The sequence below is a fragment of the Monodon monoceros genome, unplaced genomic scaffold (genome assembly GCF_005190385.1).
Source record: "Monodon monoceros isolate NGI ecotype Baffin Bay Population unplaced genomic scaffold, NGI_Narwhal_1 Super_Scaffold_21, whole genome shotgun sequence".
NCBI classification, from domain to species: domain Eukaryota; kingdom Metazoa; phylum Chordata; class Mammalia; order Artiodactyla; family Monodontidae; genus Monodon; species Monodon monoceros.
Genome location: NW_021703778.1, coordinates 8879495 through 8899903, shown reverse-complemented (window position 1 = coordinate 8899903; position 20409 = coordinate 8879495). Strand labels below are relative to the sequence as shown.

At 42.4% G+C, this 20409-nt stretch overlaps 1 pseudogene; it reads left to right on the top strand.

The window, feature by feature from the left end:
• Window positions 1–2424: 2424 nt before the first annotated feature.
• On the top strand, window positions 2425–6814 carry LOC114903496 (annotated as a pseudogene).
• Window positions 6815–20409: the final 13595 nt, after the last annotated feature.

Genomic DNA, 20409 nt, shown 5'->3' with positions numbered 1-20409 from the left:
TTAAAGACGGAAGTTTTAAATTTTGATAAAGTGCTATTTTTGTCTAACCCAAGTAAGCAGAGGCTTTCTCCTAAAAGTTTCACGTTTTGTATTTTGAGTTAATTTTTGCATATGGTGCAAGTTATGGATTGAAGTTCTTTTTTTTTCTTTTGCATATGAATATCAAATTGTTCTATCACCATTTGTTCAAAAAACAATCCATTCTTCAATGAATTGACTCTGCAGCTTTGTAGAAAAACTTTATTTATTTATTTATTTACTTCTGCACTCTCTATTCCATTGGCTTATGTGTCTGTGTTTACACCAAAGCACACTTTATTGATTACAATAACTTTACAGTAAGTCTTGAAACCAGGTAATGTTAGTCTTCTAAATTTGGTCTTTATTTTTTAAGTTGGTTTGGCTAAGTTCTTTGCGTTCCATATGAAATCTGGAATCTGCTTGTCAATTTCTACCAAAAAGTCCACTGAGATTTTGATGGAGATTGCATTAAATTTGTAGATTAGTTTGGTTAACACTGACACCTTAACGACATTCAGTCTCCTGACTGTTAGCAAACTATGTGTGTCCATTTTTCACAGACTTCTTCCGTTTCTCTCAGTAACATTTATAGTTTTCAGTGTATAGTCTTTTCAGCTTTATTCCTAAGTATTTTATATATTTTGATACTACTGTGAATGGTATTGCTTTTTAAATTTCAATTACCAAACGTTTGTTGTTATATATAGAATACAATTGATTTTTGTATGCTGATCTTGTACTCCATACTTTGTTAAACTTGCTTATTAGTTCTAGTAGCGTTTTTTTGTGGATTGTATCAGATTTTCTATATAGATGATTATGTCAGCTATAAATAAATAGAATTTGTTTACTAAATGAGTTAAAACATTTCATAATATCACTGTCTTAGTCTGCTCAGGTAAATGGTTTATTTATTAAACCATTTTAATTGAAGTATAGTTAATTTATAATGTGTTAGTTCCAAGTGTACAGCAAAGTGATTCAGTTATATATATATGTATGTATATATACACACACACATATATATGCAGATTCTTTTGCATTATATGTTATTACAAAATATTGAATACAGTTCTCTGTGCTATATAGCAGGTCCTTGTTGGTTATCTATTTTATATATAGTAGTATGTATCTGTTAATCCCAAATTCCTAATTTATACCCTCGACTTTCCCTTTTGGTAACCATAAGTTTTCTCGCTCTGCCTGTGTGGACTCTGGAATCTGATGCTGGGGTTTGAATCCTTGCTCAGTCACTTTGTAGCTCTGTGATCTTGGGTAAGTCAATTAACCTCTCTGTACCTAAGTACCTTATCTCTAAAATGAGGACGATACTAATACCTACTCTGAAGTGTGGTTTGGAGAATTAATTAAGATAACATATGCAAAGTCCTTACAACAGTGCTTGGCCTGTAGTATGCAATGTATAAGCGTTAGCAGTTGTTAATATTATAATTTGGCAATGCTTGCTTGCTCTAAGTCGGCTTGCCCGGAGTATAAACCGTTTCATATCCTCTCTCTTTTTCTCTAGCAAACCTGCAAAACACCTGCTAAATAACTGTTATGGACTGAATTGTGTCACCCTCCCCCCCACTCCCCACCCCTTACCCCTGTCCCGCCTCCTTCTCCCTGTCCAAATTCATATATTAAAGCCCTAACCCCCAATGAGGCTATATTTGGAGACAGGACCTTTGGAGAAGTAATTAAGGTTAAATGAGGTCACAAGGTTGGGTCTTAATCATCTTTATAAGAAGACACACCAGAGATTTCCCTCTCTCGCTACATGTACACAGAAAAAGCCCAAGTGAGGACACAGTGGGAAGGCGGCCATGTAGGAGACTGGAAGAGAGACCACACCAGAAAGCAATCCTGCTGGCACCTTGATCTTGGACTTCCAGCCTCTCACTCTGTGGTATTTTGTTATGACAGCCTGAGCAGACTAAGACAGTGATACTATGAAATGTTTTAACTCATATATTCCATGAGAGGCAAATAAGCAGTCCTGACATACAACGTCTGATGTCAGCCTCAGGTACCATTTCCCCATTGTGGGAAAGTCTGGCATCTACCATGGTTGAGGTGGGGGAGTGCTGTGGAGAGTCATATACCATTGGGACTACTGCCCACTTGCTTCCCTCAATATAGCTATTTTTCCTACAAAATTTGTTGAAGCCCCAGGCTGACTACTAGCTATACAGGGGTTAATTATTAACTGCGAGAGCTGTTACTCATTTCTTTCTTCTTTCAGGCCCATCACAGAGTCCACTAAGTCGCTGATCAGATTCTGGACTAGTGTGACCTCACGCAGGCTGTAGCCTTCCATTCCCTCCCGAGCTGGACAGCGCTGGCTGGAGTCCTGGTCATTCCACTTGCTGGGATTCCCAAAGCCCTCCCGATTTGGGGGTCATGGGAGGTGAGGCCCAGCCTTGGAATTTTCTCTCCTGCTTCTCTATCCTCTTTTCTCTTTACCTTTCCTTCCAGAATTCCCTAAGAACTCTTTTCCCTTCAGTACAGAGAAGAATTCAGCTGGGTTCCAAGGCTTAAACTTGCAGACACCCTGGTTAATGAGATGTTTGCAGAACAAAGAGCCTGCCATTTTAAGGCAGTTTTGCTTGTAAATTTATTATAAATATGTATTATATATAACATGTATGATATATGTATGATGGTATGTATATTATATGCATGATATTATGTATATGTGTGCTACATTGAATATATAAAAGATACATATTTTCTAAGTAATATCCTTTATTTTCTTCTTCTTACTACATTAGGAACAATTAAAGAAAATTGGACATAAAAGCAACCTCTGAGTTTAGAAATATAGAACTGTGAGTTTGGGTCTCCTCAGGTTCACTCACTGACTTGTGAAAAGCTGTTTGAAATTTACCTCTGAATTTATTTCTCAGGTGTAGGGTGTTCAGAATCCGAAAGCAGTAATTATGTAAATCATGAAGTCAGGTGGCTGTAGGAAAATCAGAGCGCTATGGCTTTGGCTTTTCAAATCTTTTATTAAGACTTTCCAAAGACCATCATTAAAACATAAGCAGAGAGAGAGAGGAGGTCCAGAAAAGTTTATTGGATCACACTTAATTTCCTAGCTAACCTCTGCGAAGGTAAAGTCAGATTGCCATATATTTGACTGTAAATGAACTACATAGAAAATGCAACAACATATACAGAGTAATCGTGGCAATTGACAGCGCTCGTTTTAAAGAGGCCGCGGGTCTGCAACAGGCTTTGCGCCTGGAAAGCTTTGACTCAGTCATCGGCGCGCAGGAAGAGGGCTGGGCCGCCGCTCCCAGCACTGGCTTTCTCGCGCGCTGCCCCCAGATACCGCGCCCGCCCCGGCGCGACGCATCCAGCGCAGAGCGTCTGCGGAGCATCGCGAGCCCCCCACCCCCGGCCGGCGTCCTGGCTCCGCCCCTCCCGCCGCGGCCCACGCCCATGCCCCGGGGGGCGTGAGGAGGCGGCGGCCCGTCCTCCCCGCGCCGCTGTGGGGCGTCACGGGCTGGGACGGGCCGAGTGAGCCTGGCGGCGGAGCTGAGCGCCCAGGGCTGCGCTTCTCCGGCCGGCGGGGCGGCGCCGTGGGCCGGACGCTCCGGGCTCCCCGACGCCGCCGGCGGCCCAGCTCCGCCCCGGGCCTCCCCGCCCAGCGCCCCGGTAGTGCGCCCCGGGCGCAGCGCCCACCCGGCCGGTCGCAGACGGCACGCTGCCCTCGCGGCTGCTCGCCGCGCTCTGCCTGGCCGAGCGGCTTGGGGCCGCCTGCGGCTGCCAGCTCCCCTTCGAGTGGAGACCCCTGAACGAGGGCTGCGGCGCCCAGCTGACCGAGACCATCTCGTACGCCAAGGTGCTGGCGCTGCACCAGGAGGTGCACGGCCTATACAGCTCCTGCCCCGGCAGTACGAGGCCGGCAAGGCGGGGCGCCTCTACCGGGCCGAGGTCAAGCTGCTGTGGACCAGGCGTGGGGCAGCGTGCTCGAGGTGCCCGCGGGCTCCAGGCTCCACCTCAGCGGCCTGGGCTACTTCTCCTGTCACTCCCACACCGTGGTCTAGGATTACGCCTGTTTCTTCTTCCTCAGGTGAGCCTGCCACCTCCCGCCCATACCACCCCCTCGGCCCATTTGCGTGACCAAGTGAGGTCGCCTTTATCCGGAGCCGGATCAGGAACTCGCAGGGAGTCCTGTCCGTGCGATGTTAGATGATGCCTTGGGCTCCTTCCCGTGCTCTTCGTTCTTTCCTGCTCCTCCCGTCGTGTCTACAACATCCTGGGTACCTCTGGCCAAGACTGTTGGAAAAACAGGGAGGATTCCTGTGCTTTAAGGACAGAAGAGTGTTTCAGGCAAAAGCTCCAGGTGCTTTCCAGCAACAAGTAGCCAGCCCATTCCAGATAGCAAAGGTTTATGCGGGAGGCTCCGGGGGGAGCCCCTGGTCGCAGCGCTTTGAGGAATAGAAAGGTAAATCAGGCAGGACCCTCTCTGATTGAGTTCATGCAAGTTGGTCTGTGGTCCAGATGAAACGCTTGTGTGTAAGAATTCAGGTGACGGGTTTGACTAAGGTTTGAAATAACAGCAGGTGGAAACCTAATTGAGGTGGAATCCTAGTATACTTGGAACTCTGTGTTTTAAACTGGATTTGGTGGGAGTAATTTGGGATGGGTGGTGGTCACACCAAAGCAGAATCCCTTTGAAATCAATTGTTGGAATTCTGGCTCCTCTTTTCCTGTGGGTTTGAGCAAGTTACTGACCTTGTCCAGAATCTCAATAGCCTCACCTTCATAAGGTGAGAAACAAAGTTGCTTGAGACTAAAACCCAGTCACTCACACAAAACACCTGGTGCAGGTTAGATGCGGACCAGTCACTATTCTGCACACCTGCTTAAATGCCAAGATGGCGCTGGTGTGGAATGCAGCCCAGCTGGCCTCCCGTTTCACCCGCGTTAGCTCCCATCGGCTGCCGGCAGATCTCAATGCCAGGCTCTAACAAACAGATTTATGGAGGAGGGGCGGGGGGTGGGGTGCTGGGTGGGGTCAGGGCCTTGGGGGGGGGTCACAGGGCTTTGAAGAATATAGAAGTGAATTAGGCAGGAGGCCCTGTCTGATTGGAGACTCCTGGAATCTTGGGCAGTTCCGTGAAAGTTGGTCTGTGGTCAAGACGAAACACATGTGGATAAGAATTTAGGCAATGGGTTTGACTGAAGTTTAAAGTAAAAAAACTGCAGGTGGAACCCTAAATGCATTGGTTGTCTCCAGTTGAAGCAGGAGACTGAGAGGAACCTCAGAATGGAATCGAATGCATCTATCGAGATAGCGATTGAATCTACAGCTGTGATGGGCGATGGATCCAGTCTTCCCAGTCTGTGGAGTGGGATTAAAGATATTTGGAATGACCATGACCTTGGTCTGCAGACTCACCCTTAGCTCTTTAGATTTCGTGTCACTGAGAAACAAGAGCGACTTCCGCAGAGGGCTGTGCGTAAGCTCCTGGCAACGTATTTTCCATGTTGAAGCCAGAATGTCTAAGATTAGAATATGTGGCGTGCTTTGTGTTGGCTTGGGTGGCTTAGCTAGATTCAGTTGAATTTATTTTTAATTGCTGAACAAGTACAGTTTCTAAATAAACTCGTCAAGGAGCGAGACAGTACCTTCTTGATACAGAGAAAAACTAGACTTTTCATGTCTTTATTTAAGGAAAACACTGGGGACCCAGCTACAAAACTATTCAACAATGAAACTTCATTTTCCAAAGAGAAAAACCAGAGTACTTGAGAAGACGTTATTTTCTTTTCCTATTTTATAATGAAATACTGTTTTGTCCACTGGTTCTGTGGTCAACCAACTCTTTCATCTTCTCTCTGACATGTTTATAAAACGTTAGGGCAGAAATACAGAGTCAAATGGTAGTCTGATAGATTTCTATTTCACAGTTATGTTGCCCTGATGTGTGTTAACAGCTGCATACAAAGCACTCCTCCTCTGTTATTCTGGGACCCATTGAGAAGAGAACAGATTCTGGTCAGCGTCACAGGAGAAGGTGGCACTGGAGACTCCCTGGTGAGCCCCACATGCCCCCCATGGGCTGGAGAGTAACTCGTATCTCTCCTTTTCCTTTTGTTTACTTCTTCATCTTGACAACAGGCATTTTTTGCGAGGCTCAGTAGAAATGTTAACTAACTTTTATACTGCAGTTACTCTAGCCAGAGACTTTTTTTTTTAATGCAATCCTTACATCACCATCAAAAAGTAAGGTGCTTTTGTCATCCTCTTTTTATAGATTGTAATACTGAAGCTTAGAGAATTTAAGAAATTCGTTTCCTGTCAGACAGAAGTAGTAGTGGTAGGACTTGAACCCAGGTCATTGCAACTGGCCTCCCTTTCACCAAGAAACAGGGAACACACTGTCTATGAGAAGGAAGGCCACCTGGGAGGTAACACAGATAGACAAACGCAGACACATGCACACACTCCCTCTGCCCCCAAACTCACCTTTTTCAAAAGCTTAAGAATAGATGCATGAAGTAGGAGACAGAGAAACAATTAGAAATAATGAGAGCCGATGGAGACTGTCACAGTCTTCTGTTGACTCAAGATTCAAGATGGCGCACCCCATGGCTGTCCAATCTACAGCTCTGCTTTCTTCCTCTTTCTTGTTAGGATGGATGAAAATTATAACCTCTTGCCTCGTGGAGTCAATTTCCAACATGCCATCTTTCCAGACACTCAAGAGAACAGAAGGATGTTTTCCCAGTGGCAGCAATGGTGACTTTTTCCAGTGACCGGGAGATCCAAGAAGACAATTGGTAAGAATTGGTACCCTGTGCCAGAGCAAAATAATAGAATAGCTACATTTTGACCCAGAGAGTCAAGAGTGCTCTTCCAGAAGCTCAGACCAAAGAGTATTTTCCTCCGTGCCCCCGACCGCCACTCCCAGCAGTTAACAAACCCTGCTCATAAACTCTCGACTCCTGAGGCTTTACTGTTGGGCGTGGAGTTCCTCACAGGGAACAAGATGGGATGAAGGTTGGCACGCTGTGCCTCAGTTGCCTCTTCTGTAAAATGGAAACAATAGTAGCATCTACGCTATAGGGCTGATGCCATAGAATTTAACTCTGTAGGAAATGTAGATACGTAAAGCCCTTAGCATAGCGCTTGACAGAGAAAGTACTCAATACATGTGAGCTGTTATGACTACTACCATTATTATTATTATAATTGATAGCATAAGGCTACTCTGATTGATAGCATAGGGCTCTGAGGAATTTTCTAAAAGGAAAGAAAAGTCCTCAAGAAAATGAAATGAGAGAATTATAGTAGCCAACACTTCTATGATTCTTATCTGTAGCTATTAAGACGTAGAGGTACAGGGTGACCAAGGTAGTCGTGGACCGTAAGGGTCAGGATGATTTGGGGCATGAACATATAAAAGGGGTATTCCAATCTGAGGCATTAGCCAGAGTTGTGGGGACATTCTGAGGATTGTCACTTTGCCAAAGCAGTGGCATTGACACAGTTGAGCTGGGACGATTGTGGGACCAGGTCAGGAGAGGTGGTGGCCCGTGGCTCCCAGTCTCCCATCTGAGATGTTTTTAGGACCACATGACAGACTACTGGAGAGAGTTCTGATGTGGGTGTCCCCCAGGACAAGGACTTTTTTGTGGGTCAAGGAACCAATCTGAACATGTTGGGTGGCTTCCTTCTTTCCACCTGTCTGTGCTGGCCTTGCGAAGAGTGTCTTTCTCTCGTCTGGTGGGTTGGCCTAGGGGGACGGCCTTGTTCTTCCAAACCTCCTTATCTTCTACCCTAGGCTCCCTGGCACCTGGAGGCCTTCTGCATGTTCTTTGCACAGAACCTGTTCTCACGATGGGCAGGGGTGTCCAGCTAAGGAAAAATGTTGATTCTTGCTTCCTAGACATTATCAAGGGTCCCTTCCTCAGGCCTACCCTTCTGACAGATCTAGACTCCTCTGACCCCTCCTCCATGGTTTGCCAGAATTCTCTGAACTCTGCTCCCAGCATGGTTCCAAGCACCTGTTTGTTTTTCTGCTCTTAATCTGTACTGGTACCCACTCCACATTGAGCTGGACCTACCAGGTGTCAGCCTGAGTATCCCTGGCTTGAGTCAGACCTTAGCATGTTCCAAATGAAATCTTTTTGGTCTCCATCCTTTGCTTCTCCATTTTTATGGGAGTTTGCTTATTTCACTAACTCTTTGGTAACAATAGATTTGTATCAAAAGATCAGATGTTGTTCCAAAAACACCTTATAGCTTAGCCCCCAAACTCTTTAGGTGCATCACTAATTAGCCCTATGGTCACATAATGAAGCTATTAATATTTCCCTGGAATTAGATATTCCATCATTAGAAAAAATTTGAACAACAGGACCATGGAGAATTGTTTCAAGGTGAAGGCAGTTCTATTTCGGGTGGTCAGATGTTGATCTTGGGGAGATCTTTTCCCTTTCATCACCCTGGTCTCTTAGATAACAAGGGGTGGGTGTGTGCATTGCCCTGAGAGTCAAAAGCTTTGGGGGAGGAAAATTACTTCTTCCAGATTGCTGAGCTGCTGTGTAGCTGAATTTACACGTTGGAACCGATGGACCTTGCACTTTTCAACACCTTAGCTCCTTCCATTTTTATCCCTTGTCCTCTTTGAAAGGTACTACATCAGACTAAGTTAGCTTGTTAGTTTCAGAATTTAAATTTAAACTAAAAATAAACTGGCTTTTTGGTAAATTTTAGCATTTACATTTTATGATACTCGAGGAAGTTTTACTTCCTCTGCAGTGAGTAAAGTAGCTGTAAATTGAAGATCTCAGAGTTAGATGAAGAATTGACAATTACTTGCTCTTTTCTTCCCAAAAAACCCACTAAAACTTCTCTGCCTTTTCCTTTTGAAGGTGAACATCTTATTTTCTCTCCTACCCAGAATAAATACATCACGTTACGTCAGAAGCAGTCTGTTTTTCCTATGGTGGTGGGTCCTCAGTCTTAGGAGGGATCAGAGGAGCTGTTCAGGTCACCTTTTGTCTAAAATTTTATTTTACTGAAGTGTAGTTGATTTACAATATTGTGCTATTTTCTGCATAGTAGGAGTGATTTCATTATACATATATAGACATTCTTTTTCACATTCTTTTCCATTATGGTTTATCACAGGATACTGAATATAGTTCCCTGTGCTATACGGTTGGACCTTGTTGTTTATCCATCCTATAGATAATAGTTTGCCTCTGCTGACCCCAGCCTCCCAACCCACCCCTCCCCCTTCACCCCTCCCCGCCTTGACAACCACAAGTCTGTTCTTTATGTCTGTGAGTCTGCTTAGTAGATAAGTTCATTTGTGTCATATTTTAGAGTCCACATATGAGTGATATGGTCTTTGTCTCTTTCTGACTTGCTTCACTTAGTGTGGTAATCTCTAGGTCCATCCGTGTTGCTGCAAGCAGCGTTATTTCATTCTTTTTTATGGCTGAGTAGTATTCCATTGTACATATGTACCACATCTTCTTTACCCGTTCATCTGTCGATGGACATTTAGGTTGTTTCCATGTCTTGCCTATGGTAAAGAGCGCTGCTGTGAACGTAGGGGCATGTATATCTTTTTCGTTTTTGCCGCTGTTGTTTTTGGCTGCACCGTGCAGCCTGTGGGATCTCAGTTCCCCGACCAGGGGTCAAACCCCTGCCCCCTGCAGTGGAAGCATGGAGTCTTTTTTTTTTTGCAGTACGCGGGCCTCTCACTGCTGTGGCCTCTCCCGTTGCGGAGCACAGGCTCCGGACGCGCAGGCTCAGCGGCCATGGCTCACGGGCCCAGCCGCTCCGCGGCATGTGGGATCTTCCCGGACCGGGGCACGAACCCGTGTCCCCTGCATCGGCAGGCGGACTCTCAACCACTGCGCCACCAGGGAAGCCTGGAAGCATGGAGTCTTAACCACTGGACCACCAGGGAAATCCTAGGAGCGTATGTATCTTTTTGAATTAGAGTTTTGTCTGGATATATGCCCAGGAGTGGGATTGCTGGATCATATGGCAACTTTATTTTTAGTTTTTTGAGGAACCTCCGTACTGTTTTCCAGTTTACATTCCCACCAACAGGAGGGAGGGTAGGAGGGTTCCCTTTTCTCCACACCCTCTCCAGCATTTGTTATTTGTAGACTTAATGATGGCCATTCTGCAGGTCAGCTTTTTGTTCTAGTTAGACGTTTGCTAATCAGAACATGTGAACCTTCCGCATGCTCTGAGGCCTTTATGAATGGCCCTGGACGTTGCACGTTACACGGCTTCCCTGTATTCCATGCTGTATCTTAGAGGATGATAAATCCTGGAGGAACACTGCCGAGCTCTTGTCCTTTTCACTGCTGCTGCTCTCTAGTCCCCCAGTCAGCCTGATCGGTGGATCTGGGCCTTGGTTGTCAAGAGCGCATTTCATTCTTTTCCCTCAGAGGTCTCACTCTCTCAGAGCATCACGTGAATCTGGGACTGCAGTGTCAATCCAGAGGTTAAGAAATGGAACCAGAGGATGATCTTATGTAGGGAAGCTTTTTGTGATGCACACCCAGGGTGACATGCAGCTCCGTCCTCAGCAGGCAAATAAATCCTCCCATTCTCTAGTTCCATCCTCAAACATCCCACCCACGCCTCAGTCAGTGGAAACACATTCTTGCTTTCAAAAGTTGCCGGGAAGTCAGCATCATCGTTCCTAAGTATTCAGCGTCTCTCTGGTGCAGTATCATGGTGTTAATGGGACCTCAGGGGAGGCCTGTGGCAGGTTAGAGCATCCATCCCATTTACTGGCAGGGTTCTCTCCACACCAGCCAAGAACGTTTTCCTTCCTCTTCTCTTCTCTGCTGGGTGAGTGTAACACAAAACAGAAGTTGGCTGTTCTCCCCTCTCTGCAAGTCCTGTCCCCTAGGACCAAAACCCAGACTCACCCACACTTACATCAGTCTGTCCTAGAATGTCATGGGGTTGAAACAAAATCTGTGAAAGACCTGCTGCCATTTTTCTTTTCCTTTTTTGGAATCTGGAAGGGTGGTGAGGAAGTTGTCATCCTCCGAACTGCATGGGAAGGAATGTCGACTTTTCATCAGAAGATCGAAATTGACTCTGACATTTCCAGAGGCGTGACCTTGGGAAGGCCCCTTTATTTCTCACAACTTCAGTTTTCTCATCCATAAAATGGGGCTAAAACCATGTAAACTGTCTCAGGTTGTTGTAAGGACCTAATTAGAGAATATGTTTGAAAGCACTTAGTAAACTATAAAAAGTGATGCAAGGGTTTATGACTAAATTGATAATTAGAGAGTATGGCTTTAAATGTTAAAGAATATGTAGCTTTTAAAAAGCTGCTTGCTTCTTCCCAGGGCAGTGGCAGAGTGGTGGCAGCAGTGCTGAGGGGGGATGTGTGTTAGAGATGGGAACAGTGATGGCGAAGCTGTCATGTGTGCTGTAATTCATTCAACAGTTCATTGGGTTCTGGCCAGGGAGCACTTCTTTAAAAATTCATCTATTCAGTTATAAACATATAACACATCCAGGTGGGTTCCCAAATCTAAGTATAAAATGATAGTAGAGTTTTTTCCCCCACCTCTGACACCCATCTACCCAGTTAGTTACACCTACCCTCTAAACAAGTAGCCACTGTTAAGTTTCTCAAAAGTTTCTCAAACATTCAGTGAGTATTTTCACCCAATAAGTAGTTCAAATGTGATTTACTGTTGTCTTTGACACCAGCGGTACTTCACTATGCGCTTTGCTATGCCCTGCTTTATTCACAAGTAGAGCTTGAAGATCTTTCCATATCAGTGCATGTAAATTGCTCTAGATAGTGTTCCATTGTATGAATGTCTCACAGTATATTTAATCAAGTCCCCTGTTGATGGGTCGTTACGTTGTTTCCAATCCATTGCTATTATTAAAGAGCGCAGACATGTATGACATTATACATACCTCATTTTGCGGGATTGTTGATTCCAATCTTTAGCAAATATTTATTGAGGCAGCTACTGTGTTAGATACTAGAGTTTCAGTGTTGGGCAAAATACAAAGTCCCTGATCATGGAGTTTACAGTCCTAGTGTTGGTGGTTGACATGATCAAAAGACGACATTAATGACTTCATAATTTTATTTTTTAATTAATTTTTATTGGAATATAGTTGATTTACAAGGTTTCTGCTGTGCAGCAATCAATTATACATATACATGTATCCACTCTTTTTTAGATTCTTTTCCCATATAGGTCATTACAGAGTATTGAGTAGAGTTCTCTGTGCTATACAGTAGGTCCTTAATAGTATAATTTTAAGTGGAAATAAATACTCCAAGGAAGAGAAAGGAAATCGGGAAGTCTGGTGTAAACTTCAGGGTAAAGAAAACGTTTTCTGCTGAATTGATTCTGGGGCTAAAATCTGATGGAAGAGAGGTATCCTGGTTAATATTGGGGTAATGGGGTCATGAGAGCAATCCAGAGAAGGAGAAGAATCTGTGCAAAGTCCCTGTGGTAGCAGGGTCCATGGTACCTTTGAGGGAACCAAAGAAAGCCCGTGTAGCTGGAGGAAAGGGAGTGAGTAAGAAGGATGAGGCCAGAGCACAAGGTGGGGCCAGACCATGCAGGGATTGATAGATCCTGGTGAGGATTTGGGCTTTGTTCTAACGGTAATGGGAAACCTTTGATGTTTGGAAAGCAAAGGGTGGTGGGACCAAATTCACATTTATAGAAAGACAAAGTGACAGGAGTGGGGAACTGGATTGGAGGGGATCCGGGTGATATAGTAATAAGTAGTGGTGGTTAGAAAGCTACCAGATAGATGTTGGTCTAGGACAGAGGCAGGGAGCATGGAGCGATGTAAGCAAATTTGAGAGATATTTAGGAAATTAAATCAGTAGATGTTAATGACAGGTTGAATTTGGGTGGTAAAGGAGGTGGGAGGGTCAAAGATACGTCCTGTGTTCCTGGCTGACGTCATGCCAGGACCAACACTGATAAATGGGAATAGGACAGGTTTGGTAGGAAATTTGTGAGTCCGGTGTTGGACATCTTGAGTTGAGGTGCCCTTGAGCCGTCCATGTGAGATCTTGACTAGGTGGTTGAATCTATAACTTTGCAGCTTTGAGAAGAGCTCTGAGTAGAACTTACACCTTTGGGTCTGAGCCATAACTAGGTGTCAGCTGAAATGGGAAATGGGTGACATTTCCAAGGGAGAGGGCTTAGAGTAAGAGTAGAAGCCCTAAGGTAGGACCGAGTGGTGTAGAACGCTAACACTGGTGGAGAAGGAGCCGTCAGACAGATACGAGGAAAACTAGGAGAGTCAATGGCACAGAATATCTCTGAAAGGATGAGTGATCGACAGAACCAGAAGCTGTTGAGAAGTCAAGATGAGGACTAAAAAGTAACCAGTCGACTTTGGCAGAGATGAGGACAGTTCCATGGAGTGAGGGAGTAGAGTCTAGGCTGTGGAGGTGGGAGGAGGGAGTGGGACAAGAGGATATGGAGATGGTGGGGGTGGACGACTCCTTCAGGACGTTTGGCTGTGGAGGGTTGAATACAGATGAGGCTGCAGGTACAGGGCGCAGAACGGTTGAGGGAGGGGGTTTTGTTGTATTTAAAGATGGCAGCCATCCTGGTCAAACCATCTTGGTCCCTGATTTCCTACTTAGCAGATGCTGTCTTCCCAAGTAGACTAAACTACTCAAGGGCAGGGATATCTATTTTATACACTGTTGTATACTGTTGTGCATTTTTATGGTGTCTTACACATTTATTGAATAAATTATCTCTCATCCAGAGAGCTCTGAGGCCTTAGGAAGCAGAGGTCTTTTCTCTCTCCCTCTCTATTTCTATTTTCTAAATTAATATTTAAAATCCACATACAGTAAAAAAAAATTTTAATATTTATTTTGGCTGCGTTGAGCCTTCGTTGCTGCACGGGCTTTCTCTAGCTGCTGCGAGCGGGAGATACTCTTTGTTGCGGTGTGTGGGCTTCTCATTGCAGTGGCTTCTCTTGTTGCAGAGCACGGGCTCTAGGCGTGCGGACCTCAGTAGTTGCAGCACGTGGGCTGAGTAGTTGTGGCTCTCGGGCTCTAGAGCACAGACTCGGTAGTTGTGGCGCACAGGCTTAGTTGCTCCGCGGCATGTGGGATCTTCCCAGACCAGGGATTGAACCCGTGTCCCCTGCATTGGCAGGTGGATTCTTAACCACTGTGCCACCAGGGAAGTCCGCATACAGTAAAATTTGCTTTTTTCACGTATAGTTATGTTTTGGCAAATGGTTGTATAATCACAACTACAGCCACGATATAGAAAAGTTCCATCATTGCCAAAACCCTCCCCTGTGCTGTCACTGTATAGCCAGACCCTGCCCCAACCTCAACTCCTGGGAACCACTGATTGGGAACCTCAGTGTGGACTGTCATCCATAATGACTGTACCAATTTACATTCCCACCAACAGTGTACAAGCGTTCCCTTTTCACCATATCCTCAATAACACATCTTTCAAATTTTGGATAATAGCCATCCTAACATCCCATTATGGTTTTGGTTTGCATTCGGCCATTTGCATGTCTTCTTTGGAGAAATGTCTGTTCGGGTCCTTTGCCCATTTTAAAATCAGGTTTTGTTATTTTGCTATTTGCTTGTATGAATTCCTTATATATTTTGGATGAGATAGATGGTTTTCAAATATTTTCCCCCTATCCATATGTTGCCCTTTCATTTTAATTGATTGTTTCCTTTGCTGTACAGAAGCTTTTTATTTTGACACAATTTTTGCTTTTGTTGCCTGTGCTTTGCGGGTCATATCTAGAATATTATTGCCCACACCAATGTCAAGACGCTTTTTTCCTATTTTCTAGTAGTTTTATAGTTTTGGGTCTTACATTTAAGTCTTTATTATGAGTTAATTTTTGTATATGTGTGTGAGATAAGGGTCCAGTTTCATTCGTCTGCATGTGAATCCAGTTTTCCCAACACAATTTATTAAAGAAACTATTCTTCCCCGTTTTGTGTTCTTGGCATCTTTACTGAAGCTCAGTTGACTGTAAATCTGTGGATTTGTTTCTGGGCTCTTGATTCTATTCCGTTAGTCTATCTATCTGTTTTTATGCATGTACCATACTGTTTTGATTACTGTAGCACTGTAATATAATTTGAAATCATGAAGTGTGTTGCCTCCAGCTTTGTTCTTTTCTCAAAATTGCTTTGGCTATTCAGGAGCTTTTGTAGTTCCACACAAATTTTAGAATTGTTTTTTTCCACTTCTGTGAAAAATGCCATTGCAATTTTGATAGTGATTGCTTTGGGTACTATGAACATTTTAACAGTATTCTTCCAATCCATGAACATGGGATATATCTCCATTGATTTTTGTCTTTCTCTCATCAGTGTTTTAAACTTTTCAGTGCATAGGTCTTTCACCTCCTCCATTAAATTTATCCCTAGCTCTTTTGTTCTTTTTGGTGCTATCATAAATGGGATTGTTTTCTTCATTTCCTTTTCAGATAGATTGTTGCTGGTGTAAAGAAATACGACTGGTTTTTTTTTGATATGTTGATTTTGTATCCTGCAAATATACTGGATTCATTCATTCTAATCTTTTGTGGTGTCTTCAGGGTTTTCTACATATAGAATTGTGACATCTGCAGGCAGAGAATTTTACTACCTTTGTTCTAATTTAGGTGCCTTTTATGTCTTTTTCTTGCTAGTACTTCCAGTATTATGTTTAATAGAACTGGGAAGAGGGGGAAAAACTTTCAGTTTTACCAGTTGATTATTATGTTAGCTGTGGGCTTTTCATAAATGGCCTCTATTGTTTTGAGGAAATTTCTTTTTATATCTATTTTATTGAGCATCTTTTATCATGAATGGATGTTGAACTTTGTCAAGTGCTTTTTCTTCATATTGAGATGATCACATCATTCAGATCTTTCATTTTGTTAATGTGCTGTATCACATTGATTGATTTGCATATGTTAAACCAACCTTCCGTCCAAGGGTAAATACCATTTATTCATGGTGTATAATCTTTTTGATGTGTTGAATTCAGTGTGCTAGTATTTTATTGAGGATTTTTGTATCTATGTTTATCAGAGACATTTGTCTGTAGTTTTGTCCAGCTTTGATATCCAGTGAGGCTGGTGTCATAAAATGAGTCTGGAAGTAATCCCTCTACATGTATATTTTGGATGAGTTTAAGAAGAATTGGTATTAACTTCTATTTGAATGTTGGTAGAATTCAACTGTGAATCCATTTGGTCCTAGGCTTTTTACTTTGGGGAGTTTTTTGATTACTATTTGAATCTCCTTATTTGTCATTGGTGTGTTCAGTTTTACTGTTTCCTCTTGATTCAGTCTTGACAGGTTGTATATTTCTCAGAATTTTTCTGTTTCTGCTAGGTTATCCAATTTGTTCACATAATTGTTCATAAATAGTCCCTTATGATCCTTTTTACTCCTGAGGTATCTATTGTAATGTCTCTTTCGTTTCTGTATTTATTTGTTTCAGTCTTTTTTCTTCTCAGTTTAAGTAAGGGTTTATTGATTTTGTTTCTTTCAAAAACTCAACTTAGTTTTTTTCTGTTATTTTCTAGTCTCTATTTCTGCTCTGATCTTTATTTTTTCCCTTCCTGCTGCTAACTTTGGGTTTGTTCTTTTGTAGTTCATTGAGGTGTGTAAAGTTTGGTTGTTTACTAGAGATCTTCTTTTATAATGTAGTCATTTATCACTGTAAACTTTTCTCTTAGTACTGCTTTTACTGTGTCCCATAAGTTTTGGTATGTTGTGTTTTCATTTTCATTTGTTTCAACGTTTTTAAAAATTCCCTTTTAATTTCCTCCTTAACCCATTGGTTATTCAGGAGTGTGTTGTTTAACTTCTGTGTATTTGTGAATTTTCCTCTTTTCCTTCTATTATTGATTATTCCATCGTGTTCAGAAAAAAATGCTTGGTATAATTTCATTCCTTTTAAACTTGTTAAGACTTGTTTTGTAACCTAACATGTGATATATCCTGGAGAATATCTGTGTGTGCTTGAGAAGAATGTATACTCTTCTGCTGTTGGGTAAAAAGTTTTCTATATGTCTGTTAGGTTCATTTGGTCTATACTGTTGTTCAAGTCTACTCTTTTATTTTAAATTTATTTATTTATTTATTTGGCTGTGCCAATTGTGGCACACAGATCTTCGTTGCAGCGTGCAGGATCTTTAGTTGCGGTGTGTGGGATCTTTTAGTTGCGGCATGTGGTATCTTTTAGTTGCGGCGTGTGGGCTCTTAGTTGCGGCCCATGAGAGCTAGTTCCCTGACCAGGGATCGAACCCAGGCCCTCTGCATTGGGAGCCTGGAGCCTTAACCACTGGACCACCAGGGAAATCACCTGTTTAAGTCCACTCTTAATTGATTTTCTGTCTAAGTGTTACCTCCATTATGAAAGTGGGATACTGAAGTCTGCTACTATTACTGTATTGCTATGAATTTCTCCTTCAGATCTGTCAATATTTGTTTTATATACTTAGGTGCTCTGATATTGGGTGCATATATATTTATAGTTATTATATCTTTCTATTGAACTGACCCCTTTATGATTATGTAATGACCTTCTTTATCTCTGGAGACAGTTTTTAAAACCTACTTTGTCTGATATTAGGATAGTCACTCCTGCTTTCTTTTGGTTACCATTCACATGGAATATCCTTTTCCATTCCTTCACTTTCAGTCTCTGTGTCTTTGAATCTAAAGTGAGTTTCTTATAGATATCATACAACTGTATCTTAATTTTTTTGTATCTCTCCAGCTACTCTGTATCTTTTTATTGGGGAGATTAGTCCATTTATGTTTAAAGTGATTATTGATGCAGAAGGATTTACTGTTGTCATTTTGTAACTGGTTTTTGTTTGTCTTATAATTCCGTTGTCCTTGTTCTTCTCTCTTGCTATCTTCAACACTTTGTGCTATGGGGTTTTTTTTTATTGATAGGTTTTGATTTCTTTGTCTTTTTTTCTTTCGTGTAACTTCTGTAGGTATTTTCTTTGTGGTTACCAAGGGGCTTACATAATATACTGTATAGTTATAACATTGTTTTAGGCTGACAACTACTTAACTTCACTTGCGTACAAGAAGTCTTGTCTTTTACCTCTCCTCCTCACTGCATTATATGTTCCTGATGTCACAGTTTACTTTGAGTTTCACATGTTCATTAACATTTAGTTGTTTCTAATGCTTTTGTCTTTTATAGTCTAGAGTAATACAGTATGGTCTTTGTTTATATATTTACCAACTAGTTTCATGCTTTCTTATGCTCTCATATTTCTGATCAGTGTCTTTCATTTCAACTTGAACTACCTTTAGCATTTCTTGTAAGGCAGGTGATAGACTTTCTTAGGCTTTGTTGGTCTGAGGAAGTCTTTATCTCCCCTTTGTTTTTGAAGGACAAGTTTGACAGAATTGTGTTCTTGGTTGGCAGTTCTTTTCCTTTTTTTTTTTTTTTTGACTGTATTGGGTCTTAGTTGTGGCACACAGGATCTTCATTGAGGCATGCGGGATCTTTCCTTGTGGCGCACGGGCTTCTCTCTAGTTGTGGCATGCAGGGGTTTTTTCCCTCTCTAGTTGTGGCATGCGGGCTTAGTTACCCCACAGCATGTGGGATCTTAGTTCCCCGACCAGGGATCAAAACCGTGTCCCCTGCATTGGAAAGTGGATTCTTTACCACTGGACCATCAGGGAAGTCCCTTCTTTCAGTATTTTAAATACATCATTCCACTCCTTTTGACTGGCAAGATTTCTGTGAAAAATCCTCCGATAGTCTTATTGGAGGGGGTGCAGAGTTCCCGTCTACGTAACAAGTTGCTTTTCTCTTGCTCCTTTCAAAATTCATTCCTTGTCTTTAACTTTTGACAATTTGAATGTAGTGTCTTGGTGTGGGTCTCTTTAGATTCATCTTATTGGTGTTCTCTAGGCATCCTGGATCAGGATGTCTATTTCTTTCCCCAGATTTAGAAAGTTTTCAGCCATTATTTCTTTCAACAAGCTTTTTGCCCCTTTCTCTCTCTTCTCTGTCTGAGTCCCCCATAATGCGTACATTGGTCCACTTGATGGTTCCCCATAAGTCTCTTAAGGTGTCTTCACTCTTTTTCACCTTTTTTTTTTTTGCTCCTCTGCTTAGATGATTTCCACTGATCTGTCTTTAAGGGTGTTGGTGCTTTCTTTCGTTTTATCTGGTATGCTGTTGAACTTCTCTGTTGAATTTTTCAGTTCAGTTATTGTATTCTTCAGCTCTATGATTCTTCTCTGGTACATTTTTTATACTTATGTTTTGAGCATACAGATCCTGCCCATATTTTGCTAGATTTATACTTCATTATTTATTTGTATTCTACAATCAATGATACTGCTTTTAATGTTATTTCTAATTATTGATTGCTTGTCTGTGGAAATACATTTTTTTAAAATATTTACTTTGTAACCCACAATCTTGCTAAACTCACTTATTAGTTCTAAGAGCTTTTGTAGTTTCCATGGCTTTTTTTTTTTTTTTTTTTTTGCGGTACACGGGCCTCTCACTGTTGTGGCCTCTCCCGTTGCGGAGCACAGGCTCCGGACGCACAGGCTTAGCGGCCATGGCTCATGGGCCCAGCCGTTCCGCGGCATGTGGGATCTTCCCGGACTAGGGCACGAACCCGTGTCCCCTGCATCGGCAGGCGGACTCTCAACCACTGCGCCACCAGGGAAGCCCTCCATGGCATTTTGTATGTAAGTTATTATGTCTTCAATGAAGAGAGAGAGTTTTATTTCTCCCTTTCAAGTCTGTATGCCTTTTTTTTCTTATTGCATTGGCTAGGACTTCCTGTATGAGGTTGCATAGAGTGATGAGCGTGGACAGCCTGTTTTAAGTATGCTATTTTTAGTTTTTGGTGTTCATGCCTTTTACCAGGTTAAGGACGTTTTCTTCTATTCCTAGCTTGGTAAGAATTTTAACCATGAATTGAAGTTGAATTTTGTGAGATGCTGTTTCTGCATCTGAGATGATCATGACATCTTTCTTCTTCAGTTTGTGATAAAGTGAACTACATTGATTGTCAAATGATGAACCACCCTTGTATTCTCAGGATAAATCCCATTTTTATATATTGATGGACTTAATCTGCTAATATTTTGTTGAGAATTTTTTACATTTTTGTTCATGAGGAATATTGGTCTGTAGTTTTCTTAAAATAATCAAAAAGTGGGCATCAGGGTAATATTGGCCTCACAAAATGAGTTGGGAAGTGTTCTTTCCTCTCCTTTTTTTTTTAAGATGAGATTGTGTAGAATTGGTATTTTTTTCCACTGAATGTTTGTGTATTAGTCTTCTGTGGAAAACAAAATACCACATAATGGGTGGCTTAAACAAGAGAAATTTATT